Source organism: Ahaetulla prasina, chromosome 3 (assembly GCF_028640845.1).
Source record: "Ahaetulla prasina isolate Xishuangbanna chromosome 3, ASM2864084v1, whole genome shotgun sequence".
Taxonomy (NCBI): domain Eukaryota; kingdom Metazoa; phylum Chordata; class Lepidosauria; order Squamata; family Colubridae; genus Ahaetulla; species Ahaetulla prasina.
The window spans coordinates 142,076,916-142,088,961 of record NC_080541.1 but is presented as its reverse complement, the minus strand read 5'-3'; positions in this window follow the sequence as shown (position 1 = coordinate 142,088,961).

Sequence of the window (12,046 nt, the reverse complement as noted above, 5' to 3'; positions counted from 1 at the left end):
CGAATCGTTATTATCATGCATGATAACACTTCCTTGCAAGAACATGAAACACAAATATAATTTAGTTTCTCTTGTTCAAAGGCTTCTCGGTCTTTGTGCCAAATCATTCTCCTTCCTTCAATACCAGCAGCAGTGACCACAAATGCCCTGGCAAAAAGTATTGCCATTCCTCTCTTGAACTTGACCTGGAACAGTGTTCTTTTCCTTAAAGCAAGAACACAAACACAAACTGAGAAAAGAAACCCTGACCCAGTCTATTGTAGCATAAAGGTAACCAGCAGATGTGATCTCTCCAACCCAGCACCTTTAGTTCTAAACATGTACATCTCTTATGTGCGCCTTCTAAAAATTCCCATTTTATACATACAGTTGAAGCATTTTAAATTAGCCGATGTACGATCTATCGAACTAAGTCTGTAATCCTACATTTCCATAGAGCGTGGTTCCCAAACGTGGCAATTTTAAGACCGGTGGGACTTTAATTCCCAGAATTCCCCAATCAGCATGGCTAGCTGAGGAATTATGGGAGTTAAAGTTCACACATCTTAAAGTTGCCAAGGATGAGAAACACTGCCCTAGAACAAAGCCACTGCATTTACTGCTGAATCGATGCGCAAATGAAAAACAGCAATTAGCTTTGCATTTAATGAGTAAATCCACGAGTACAAATGATGTAGCATGCTATTCATAATTCAGTTCATTAAGTTATTATCTGTGATAACTTGTAGACTGAAGGAAATTCCTCTCCTTTTCATCTTTTTATTAATAGCTGGCTTTAATTCTGAAATAAAGGGGCCCTTTCAGTCAGCTTATTCTGAAAATGTGTTAATTCAGGGTTCTTTCACTATTTCCTTGATTTATCTGTGGATATCCTAAAAGTTGATACCATTATGCCCAGTATGCAGAAGTTAGAAATGTTTCCTTTCCTTTCCTGTTTAGTCGGGCAGTGAAATCAATCAGTAAGTACAGCATTTCCCTCATTACACCTACAAAGAGGTCTCCATGCAGTCCTCGATTTACGACCGTAAATGAACCTGGCATTACAGTCATAAGTCGCTGCAGTCATACATTGAGGCATCATGTGACTGGAATCGAAGTTAAAACTTTTTTTTTTACAATGGTCATTAAGCAAATGCCACGGTTGCTAAGCAAATCCATTTTCCGTTTTTCTGCCAGAAATCAGAAGTAAATACCAGAAACTGGCAAAAAAGTAGCAAATTGCAGCCATGTGACTGTGGGATGTAAACACCTGTAAAGGTGAGCTGCCCAAAATGAGATCGCATGGCTATCTGTATTTCTTTACGGTGTGTATGTATATATATATATATATATATATATATATATATATATATATATATATATATATATATATATATATATATATATATATATATATATATATATATATATAGGTCTTTGGTTGTTCGGGTTTTCTCCCGTGTAAAATTGGAAGTGTCTTGGCGACGTTTCGACAAAGTCTCATTCGTCATCTTTAGGCTTCAGCTCGTGCTTCTGGGAGCAATGTGTGATCACAGCTGTTTCTTCCTTTTAACTGCTAGTGGGGTTTGAACTGATTGGGTGGGAGCTTGGCTGTGCTCTGATTGGATGGGGGTTTTCTGTGCTCTGATTGGCTGGGGTGTGTCCTGTGTTGGTGGGGGCTTGGTTGTGCTCAGTCTAGTCTGTGCTGCAGGGGATTTGAGCTGGTGAGCTGCATAGCTGTTGTTTGGCTTTGTGGTCGTGCTACATCTTCATAGTGGGTGTCAGTCTGCTGCATGAATGCATTGGAGGGGTTTGAAATGGCTAATGTTGCAGCTGCGGTCTGGCTTCTGGTCCTTGGTCGTGCCTCATGATCAGCGTGGGTTTGGGTATGCTTTCTGGGTGCATGTGCGGTGGTGACATCCTGTGTGGACCTTGTGAGTGTCGGTCTGGTGTCATTCCTCGTGTTAGGGACTCGTTTGTCAATAAGGCGGGTTTCCAAATGGCTGGTAGGCGGAGGTGTCATCTCGTTTGTTCATGCTGTGTGGGCGTTTTCTATCTCAATGGCTTCTCTGATTATTCTGTTGTTAAAGTGTTCAGTTTTGGCGATAGTTCTGGTCTTTTAAAGTCAATATCATGTCCTGTGACTTTAAAGTGTTGGACCAGGAAGAAGTTAGTTCCTCTTTTTGAATGAGTTCTTGTGTTCTTCAATCGTGCACTTATTCTTCTGTTGGTTTGTCCAATGTATGTGGTGGGGCAGGCGGTGCATGGGATTTCATATACTCCTTGATTTTCTAACTCAATTTTGTCTTTGGGGTTTCTTAGGATGGTGGATATTTTCTGTTTGTGCAGAATGCTGTCTTGATGTTGTGTTTGTGGAGGATCTTGCTGATTCTGTCTGTGGTGCCTTTTATATATGGGAGGAGGGCTGTGCCGTTTTCTTGTTCTCTGTCTTGGATTTTAGTGGGGGTTCTTTTGGATTAGCTTGGTAATCTTATTTCTTTGGAATCCATTGGATGTTAGTACGTTAGTGAGAGTGTCTAGTTCGGTTTTAGGTGTTGTTCATCAGCTAAGCATTTTGTTCTGGAGATGAGTGTCTTGGCTACTGAGTTGATCTGTGCTGGGTGGTGGTGTGAGAGTGCGTGCAGATAGCGGTTTGTGTGTGTTTTCTTCTGGTAGATGGTGTGTCCTAGGGGCCATTGGGTTTCTGTAGACTAAGACATCCAGGAAGGAAGTTGGTTATTAACTTCTGTTTCCATGGTGAACTGTATTTTGGGGTGTAGGCTATTGAGGTGTGTGAGGAAGTTGTCAAGTTTTTCTTTCCGTGTGGCCAGATTATGAAGGTGTCGTCTACATATCTGAGCCAGAGTTTGGGTTGTGATCAGATTTTCTAGAGCTTGGGTTTCAAAGTGTTCCATGTAGAGATTGGCAATGACAGGTGAGAGGGTGATCCCATGGGTGCTCCTTCTACTTGTTTGTATTTTTGTCCATTATAGATGAAGTATGTGTTGGATAGGCAGTGGTTGGTCAGATCTAGGATGTGCTTGGGGGGGTTATATTTGTTTTGGATAGCTGTCAAGGCTTCTTTGATTGGCACTTGGGTGAAGAGGGATATGACATCAAAGCTCACGAGTAGGTCGCTGGGCTGTAAGTTTTGTTTCTTTATGATCTCTATGAACTGGAATGAGTTTTTTACGTGTGAGGTGATGGATTCTGCATAGGGCTGTAGTTGTTTGGCGAGAAATTTGGCTAGGTTTTGTAGAGGTGAGCCTATGGAGCTGACTATGGGTCTGAGTGGGGTTCCTTCTTTGTGTATCTTGGGGAGGCCATAGAGCGTTTGGAAACCGATGTCCTTTCCAAAGGATTCAACTTTGCAGTCACTCCCAAATACATCCTCACCGAAACCATTATATGCGGAGTTGAAACCAGCCTGACCAAAATCAACCCCGATGACGCTAACAAAATCAGACTCGAGATCTCCAACATCCTCTGCACCAGCAAGCCACCCAAAAGCAACTTACCCAAAGAGGAACAGACAGCACTACTTAACCTGAAAAAAGATACCAGCATAATAATCCTACCAGCAGACAAGGGCAACGCCACGGTGGTTATGAACACATCTGACTACCAAACCAAATTAACCAACCTACTCCAAGACCCTGCATACAAGCCCCTAAACACAGACCCCACCACCTACCTAGAAAAAACCACTAGATCCAAAATAAAATCCTCCCCCATCAGCGAAGAAATCCAACAAAGAATCATTCCCAGAGAGAAATCATCCAGATGCCCTAAGCTCTATGGCCTCCCCAAGATACACAAAGAAGGAACCCCACTCAGACCCATAGTCAGCTCCATAGGCTCACCTCTACAAAACCTAGCCAAATTTCTAGCCAAACAACTACAGCCCTATGCAGAATCCATCACCTCACATAAAAACTCATTCCAGTTCATAGAGATCATAAAGAAACAAAACTTACAGCCCAGCGACCTACTCATGAGCTTTGATGTCATATCCCTCTTCACCCAAGTGCCAATCAAAGAAGCCTTGACAGCTATCCAAAACAAATATAACCCCCCCAAGCACATCCTAGATCTGACCAACCACTGCCTATCCAACACATACTTCATCTATAATGGACAAAAATACAAACAAGTAGAAGGAGCACCCATGGGATCACCCCTCTCACCTGTCATTGCCAATCTCTACATGGAACACTTTGAAACCCAAGCTCTAGAAAAATCTGATCACAAACCCAAACTCTGGCTCAGATATGTAGACGACACCTTCATAATCTGGCCACACGGGAAAGAAAAACTTGACAACTTCCTCACACACCTCAATAGCCTACACCCCAAAATACAGTTCACCATGGAAACAGAAGTTAATAACCAACTTCCCTTCCTGGATGTCTTAGTCTACAGAAAACCCAATGGCTCCCTAGGACACACCATCTACCAGAAGAAAACACACACAAACCGCTATCTGCACGCACTCTCACACCACCACCCAGCACAGATCAACTCCGTAGCCAAGACACTCATCTCCAGAACAAAATGCTTAGCTGATGAACAACACCTAAAACCCGAACTAGACACTCTCACTAACGTACTAACATCCAATGGATTCCAAAGAAATAAGATTACCAAGCTAATCCAAAAAGAACCCCCCACTAAAATCCAAGACAGAGAACAAGAAAACGGCACAGCCCTCCTCCCATATATATATACCCGGAGGCTGCAGTTAGTCCAGAATGCAGCTGCGCGAGTGGTAACGGGAGCCGTTCGAGGCTCCCACGTAACACCACTGCTCCGTAGTTTGCACTGGCTTCCTGTGGTCTTTCGGGTGCGCTTCAAGATCCTGGTTACCACCTTTAGAGCGCTCCATGGCTTAGGACCCGGGTACTTACGGGACCGCCTGCTGTTACCGTATGCCTCCCATCGACCCGTACGCTCTCACAGAGAGGGCCTTCTCAGGGTGCCGTCCGCCAAACAATGTCGGCTGGCGGCTCCCAGGGGTAGGGCCTTCTCTGTGGGAGCACCGACGGTCTGGAACGAACTCCCCCCTGGCTTACGTCAAGTGCCTGATCTTCGGACCTTTCGTCGTGAGCTAAAAACATACTTATTCACTCAAGCAGGACTGGCATAAATAGTTGATTTTAAATTGGGGTTTTAGAGATTTTAAATATTTGTAAATTTTTAAATTATCGGCCACTTATTAATAGTTTTTTTTAATTTCTTTTAATTGTATATACTCTGTATTTTATTTCGGCTGTACACCGCCCTGAATCCTTCGGGAGAAGGGCGGTATAAAAATCTAATAAAATAAAATAAATAAATAAATAAAATAAATAAAATAAAAGGCACCACAGACAGAATCAGCAAGATCCTCCACAAACACAACTTCAAGACAGCATTCTGCACAAACAGAAAAATATCCACCATCCTAAGAAACCCCAAAGACAAAATTGAGTTAGAAAATCAAGGAGTATATGAAATCCCATGCACCGCCTGCCCCACCACATACATTGGACAAACCAACAGAAGAATAAGTGCACGCATTGAAGAACACAAGAACTCATTCAAAAAGAGGAACTAACTTCTTCCTGGTCCAACACTTTAAAGTCACAGGACATGATATTGACTTTAAAAGACCAGAACTATCGCCAAAACTGAACACTTTAACAACAGAATAATCAGAGAAGCCATTGAGATAGAAAACGCCCACACAGCATGAACAAACGAGATGACACCTCCGCCTACCAGCCATTTGGAAACCCGCCCTTATTGACAAACGAGTCCCTAACACGAGGAATGACACCAGACCCACACTCAAGGTCCACACAGGATGTCACCACCGCACATCCACCCAGAAAGCAGACCCAAACCCACACTGATCATGAAGCACGACCAAGGACCAGAAGCCAGACCGCAGCTGCAACATTAGCCATTTCAAACCTCCAATCCATTCATGCAGCAGACTGACACCCACTATGAAGATGTAGCACGACCACAAAGCCAAACAACAGCTATGCAGCTCACCAGCTCAAATCCCCTGCAGCACAGACTAGACTGAGCACAACCAAGCCCCCACCAACACAGGACACCCCCCCAGCCAATCAGAGCACAGAAAAAACCCCATGCAATCAGAGCACAGCCAAGCTCCCACCCAATCAGTTCAAACCCCACTAGCAGTTAAAAGGAAGAAACAGCTGTGATCACACATTGCTCCCAGAAGCACGGGTTGAAGCCTGAAGATGACGAATGAGACTTCGTCGAACGTCGCCAAGACACTTCCAATTTTACACGGAGAAAACCGAACAACCAAAGACCTATATAAACACCGTGAAAACCTCAGAAAACAAATATATATATATGTATATATTTGTTTTCTGAGGTTTCAGCAGTGTTTTATGTGGTCTTTGTTTTTTTTCTCGTAGCTGAAATAGCAACATTCATCAGTCAAAATCTTCAGTTCGCTTGGGAGCAATGTGATCATAAAGGAAGAAACAGCTGCGATCACACATTGCTCCCAGAAGCACGAGCTGAAGCCTGAAGATGACGAATGAGACTCAAACGTTCCAAGACATTTCCAATTTTACACGGAGAAAACCCAACAAGCAAAGACCTACATATATATATATATATATGTTTTCTGAGGTTTTCATGGTGTTTGTATAGATCTTTGGTTATCGGGTTTTCTCCCGTAAAATTTTACACGGGAGAAAACCCGAACAACCAAAGACCTATATATATATATATATATATATACATACACACACACACACACACACACACACACACATAAATAAAATACAGGTTTTTGCTTCTAATAGGAAGAACAAAGGAGAACATTTTCAGTGATTCTTGGTCATGAGATGATATAAAAATGTGATTTTCAGAGAAAGTATGTTAGGCATCCCCTTCTCCTATTTTTACCCAAAACAACCTTATGGTATATATAAAGCTAAAAAGTATGACTGGCCCAAAGTCACCCATTAAACCGAGCATGATGTGTGAACCTGACCAATGGTGGCTTATTCATGAGAGATCCTTGGTACTCTCTGAGTTTGGTTGTTTCCTTGCAGATGTTTCATTACCCAAACTATATATATATATATAGTAACATCCCGACTAGCACTGATTATCTTACCTAGTTTGAATAATGAAACATCTGCAAGAAAATAACCAAATTCAGAGAGCACCAAGGACTCCTCATGTCAACCCTGAGCTACAAATATTCTCCTTTATTGGTAGCTTATACATCATGTCATATTAAAGCAAACCATGGCTTACTCGGTTCACACAATCATGGTGCCAATGACATCACTTGCTGAGGAGAAGTTGGGGGTGGCACTCTGGACCTGATTTTTCTCTCTGGTCAGTGGTTGAGAGATCTGGACTTAAAGGAAATAGTCACTGAACCTTTGTCATGGTCAGATCACTCTCTTCTTCGCCTGGACTTTCTGACCGCCATTCACCACCGCAGGGAGACGGAGCCGACACGTTGGTTCTGTCCCAGGCGCCTGATGGACCCGGAGGGGTTCCGGACGGAGCTTGGGCCATTTCCTGAGGGTCTGGCTCACGGCTCGGCTGAGGAACTTGTTGCGGCCTGGGAACGGGCCGCGGCGGGGGCCTTAGACCGTGTCGTGCCTTTGCGGCCTCTGACCCGGCGCAGGTCCCAACCGGCTCCTTGGTTCTCCGAGGAGCTGAGAGGGATGAAGCGCCGGAGAAGACGCCTAGAGAGTTCCTGGAGGTCTAGCCGTTCGGAAGCTGATCGGACACTAGTGAAGTCCTATACTAGGACTTACCTAGTGGCATTGAGGAAGCGAGGCGTAGCTCGCCTCCTCCTCATTGCATCGGCAGATAACCGCCCAGCCGCCCTGTTTGGGTGACTCGCTCTCTCCTACACCAGGGAGCGGATGACCCGTGCAGGGACGTGCTGAGGAGTTTAACGTTATCTATACGATAAAATCGTTCAGCTTCGGGATGGTCTGGACCAAGATTGCGGTGATCGGTGAGACGGCTGAGGGTGGTCTTGGTGACATTTATGGGATGAGTTTGACCCTGTCGCTCCGAGGACATGGACAGGTTGTTGGGAGGTTGAATGCCACCACGTGTTTACTGGACCCGTGCCCTCCTGGCTGGTGCTGGCCACTCAGGAGGTGACACGAGGCTGGCTCAGGCAATTACAGCGCTTCCTTGGTGGAGGGTCTTCCGACCGCCTTGAAAGAGGCGGTGGTGAGACCCTCCTCAAGAAGCCTTCCCTGGACCCGGCTGTTTTAGGTAATTATCGTCCGGTCTCCAACCTTCGCTTCGCGGCGAAGGTTGTAGAGAGTATGGTGGCATATCAGTTTCCCTGCACCTGGATGGAACTGTCTATCTAGACCCGTTCCAGTCCGGTTTCCGGCCCGGTTACAGCACGGAGACGGGTTTGGTCGCGTTGGTGGATGATCTCTGGAGGGCCAGGGATGAGGATGTTCCTCTGCCCTGGTCCTGTTAGACCTCTCAGCGGCTTTGATACCATCAACCATGGTATCCTGCTGCGCGGTTGGGGGATTGGGAGTGGGAGGCACCGTTTATCGGTGGTTCTCCTCCTATCTCTCCGATCGGTCGCAGACGGTGTTGACAGGGGCAGAGGTCGGCCCAGGCGCCTCACTTGTGGGGTGCCGCGGGGTCGATCCTCGCCTTCTGTTCAACATCTATATGAAGCCGCTGGGTGAGATCATCAGTGGCTTGGTGTGAGGTACCAGCTGTCGCTGATGACACCCAGCTGTACTTTTCACACCGGGCCACCCCAACGGTTATCAAGTGTTGTCCCGGTGCTTGGAGGCCGTCACGGGTCTGGATGGGGAGAAACAGGCTCAAGCTCAATCCCTCCAAGACAGAGTGGCTGTGGATGCCGGCATCCCGGTACAGTCAGCTGAGTCCTCGGCTGACTGTTGGGGCGAGTCATTGGCCCCGATGGAAGGTGCGCATAAGCGTCCTCCTGGATGAACGGCTGTCTTTTGAAGATCATTTGACGGCCGTCTCCAGGAGAGCTTTTACCAGGTTCGCCTGGTGCGCCAGTTGCGCCTTTCTAGACCGGGATGCCCTATGCACGGTCACTCACGCCTCGTGACGTCTCGCCTGGATTACTGCAATGCTCTCTACATGGGGCTCCTTGAAGGGCATCCGAGGCTGCAGTTAGTTCAGAATGCGGCTGCTGGGTTATAGAGGAGCCCTCGTGGCTCCCGTATGACACCAATCCTCGCAGGCTGCACTGGCTACCTGTGGCCTTCCGGTGCGCTCAAGGTTTTGGTAACCACCTTCAAAGCGCTCCATGGCATAGGGCCGGGTTACTTACGGGACCGCCTACTACTACCGGATACCTCTCACCGACCTGCGGCCTCACAGAGAGGGACTCCTCAGGGTGCCGTCAGCTAGGCAGTGTCGTCTGGCGGCGCCCAGGAAGGGCCTTCTCTGTGGGGCTCCCACCCTCTGGAACGAACTCCCCAGGACTCACAACTTCCGGACCTCCGGACCTTCCGTCGCGAGCTCAAGACACATTTATTCATCTGTGCAGGACTGGCTTAGATTTTAAATTTATAGGGGTTTTAAATTGGTTTTAATATTTATATTTCTATTTTTAATAATTGGGCATTAGAATAAGTTTTTTAATGTTTATTTTAATTTGTATATAAGTGTTTTATATGCCTGTGAACCGCCCTGAGTCCTTCGGGAGATAGGGCGGTATACAAATATGAATAATAAATAAAATAAATAAATAAGAAGTAGCAGGTACTACTTGCAGGTTTATTAGAGGCCTCTTGTTCAGAGTACAAGGAAAAAGTGGGCTAGATGAGGCTTTGGTGAGTTACTAAAATGACTGATCCCATTGCAACTGCTTACAATGGAAGTTGAATTTTAAAAAGACTGGTGCAAATAAGCTGAACTTTGGCTACCCACTCTTTTTTTACTTTTAAGAAGATGAAACATTATCTACCAAAATATAAGTGCCAGAAACAATGATTGTTATGATTGGCACCAATTACATGCTGTGGAAATCCCATGTTTAAAAGGGGCTGCATTTTGTTAACAATGCTATCTTTAATCCTGGATTTTATATCCTGTTTTTGAGACAGCTCGGCCAACGTAAATCCTGTTTCAAGTAAAAAGCTATTTTAAAGGAAAAATCATTAGTTTAGATTCTTTGTTTCCATTGCCTCTTGGCTGCAAGGAGTCTCATCTTTTCTCCAGGACTTGCCTTCTACCATTTTCTTCTTCAAGGCACCTCTGATTTTCTTAGATAGTAGCTGAAGAAGCTTTCTAGAGGACCAGAAATACAGACTAGTGGCTGGAGTTGCATAATAACACAGCTAAAATGGATTGGCTAAATGTTTATGGAGATTCTCAGTCACCCAGGTCATGATTGTCCCAAAGGTGCTTTTACAAAAAGCAACTGGACTTTGTTTTTTCTTGAAGACGTTTTGCTTCTCATCCAAGGAGCTTCTTCAATTTATTGAAGAAGCTTCTTGGATGAGAAGTGAAATGCCTTCAAGGAAAAACAAACTCTAGTTGCCTTTTGAAAAAAAAAGCACCTTTGGGACAATGGATTGGCTAGTTTGGTCTATAATTTTAGGCAATGGGTTTTATGGGGTTTTGTTAACAATGCTATCTTTAATCCTGGATTTTATATCCTGTTTTTGAGACAGCTCGGCCAACGTAAATCCTGTTTCAAGTAAAAAGCTATTTTAAAGGAAAAATCATTAGTTTAGAAACTAGGAATTAGAATTGAGGGAAACAATTATTTCATCCTCCCAGGTCTGTCTGTTCTTCCCTCAACTCCCCAAAATAGTAGTATGAGCAGTAATTTTCTCAAAATGGAATTCTTCATTCGGGTTCCTAGGATTTCAACCATTCCTCTTTTTTTTTTAAAAAAATATTGAATGTTTAAATGTGATATAGGAGATTTTGGGTGTTCAAGCTAAAAGCCCCTGACCCCAATACATCTTCCCAAAGAAAACAAGAGCCTGGCTCAGCTACAGGTAGTTCTTGACTTACAACAGTTTGTGTAGTAGTTTGTGTTGATCCTTCAAAGTTATGATGGCACTAAAAAAAGTGACATGACCATTTTTCTCACTTACAACCATTGCACCATCCCCATGGTCACATGATCAAAATTAAGATGCTTGGCAACTGGTTCATATTTATGATGGTTGCCATGTCATGTGGTCATGTGATCGTCTTTGTAAACTTCTAACAAATAAAATCAATGGGTAAGCCAGATTCACTTAACAACCGTGTTACTAACTTAACAACCTCAGTGATTCACTTAACGATTGTGGCAAAAAAGGTCATAAAATGGGGCAAAACTCACTTAACTGTCTCATTTAGCAACAGAAATTTTGGGCTCAATTGCGGTCGTTGCCAAGCAGCCAAATTTTGATCACGTGACCGTAGGGATGCTGAAGCAGCGTGAAAACAGAAATGTCATTTTTTTCAGTGCCATTATAACTTTGAATGGTCCCTAAATGAACTGTTGTAAGTTGAGAACTACCCTGTATTATTATTATTATTATTATTATTTATTCGATTTTTATACCGCCCTTCTCCCGAAGGACTCAGGGCGGTGTACAGCCAGGGTAAAACAAACGGTACAGTATACAATTAAAATACAGATTAAAAAACTTATTATATAGTTGGCCTAAAAACTTTTGAGAACACCTCAGATTATCAGAAGAATAAATCATTTAATACCTGGATGAAATAAAACCAGATTTAGGCATTGATAAAGAATTTGCAGCTTAGATATTAAATCATCCAAAACACAAATTGCTGATATTTGGAAAATCAAAGACATTAAAAAAGAGACGTCAAAGGAGTTAGATTTTGTCAGTGATGACCCAAGCATAGATTTAAAGAGGGCTGTCAGAGAGAAATAAAAATGGTGCTCACTGGAACAAGAAGAACTGCAGGCAACCGAATGCCTGAATCGCTACAGGGGATTTTCTGTAGCTCAGATATGATAGCTTTAGAAAGCAAGTGTCAATCACTCCTAAATGGGAAACCTGCTAATAGAAAAACTCAA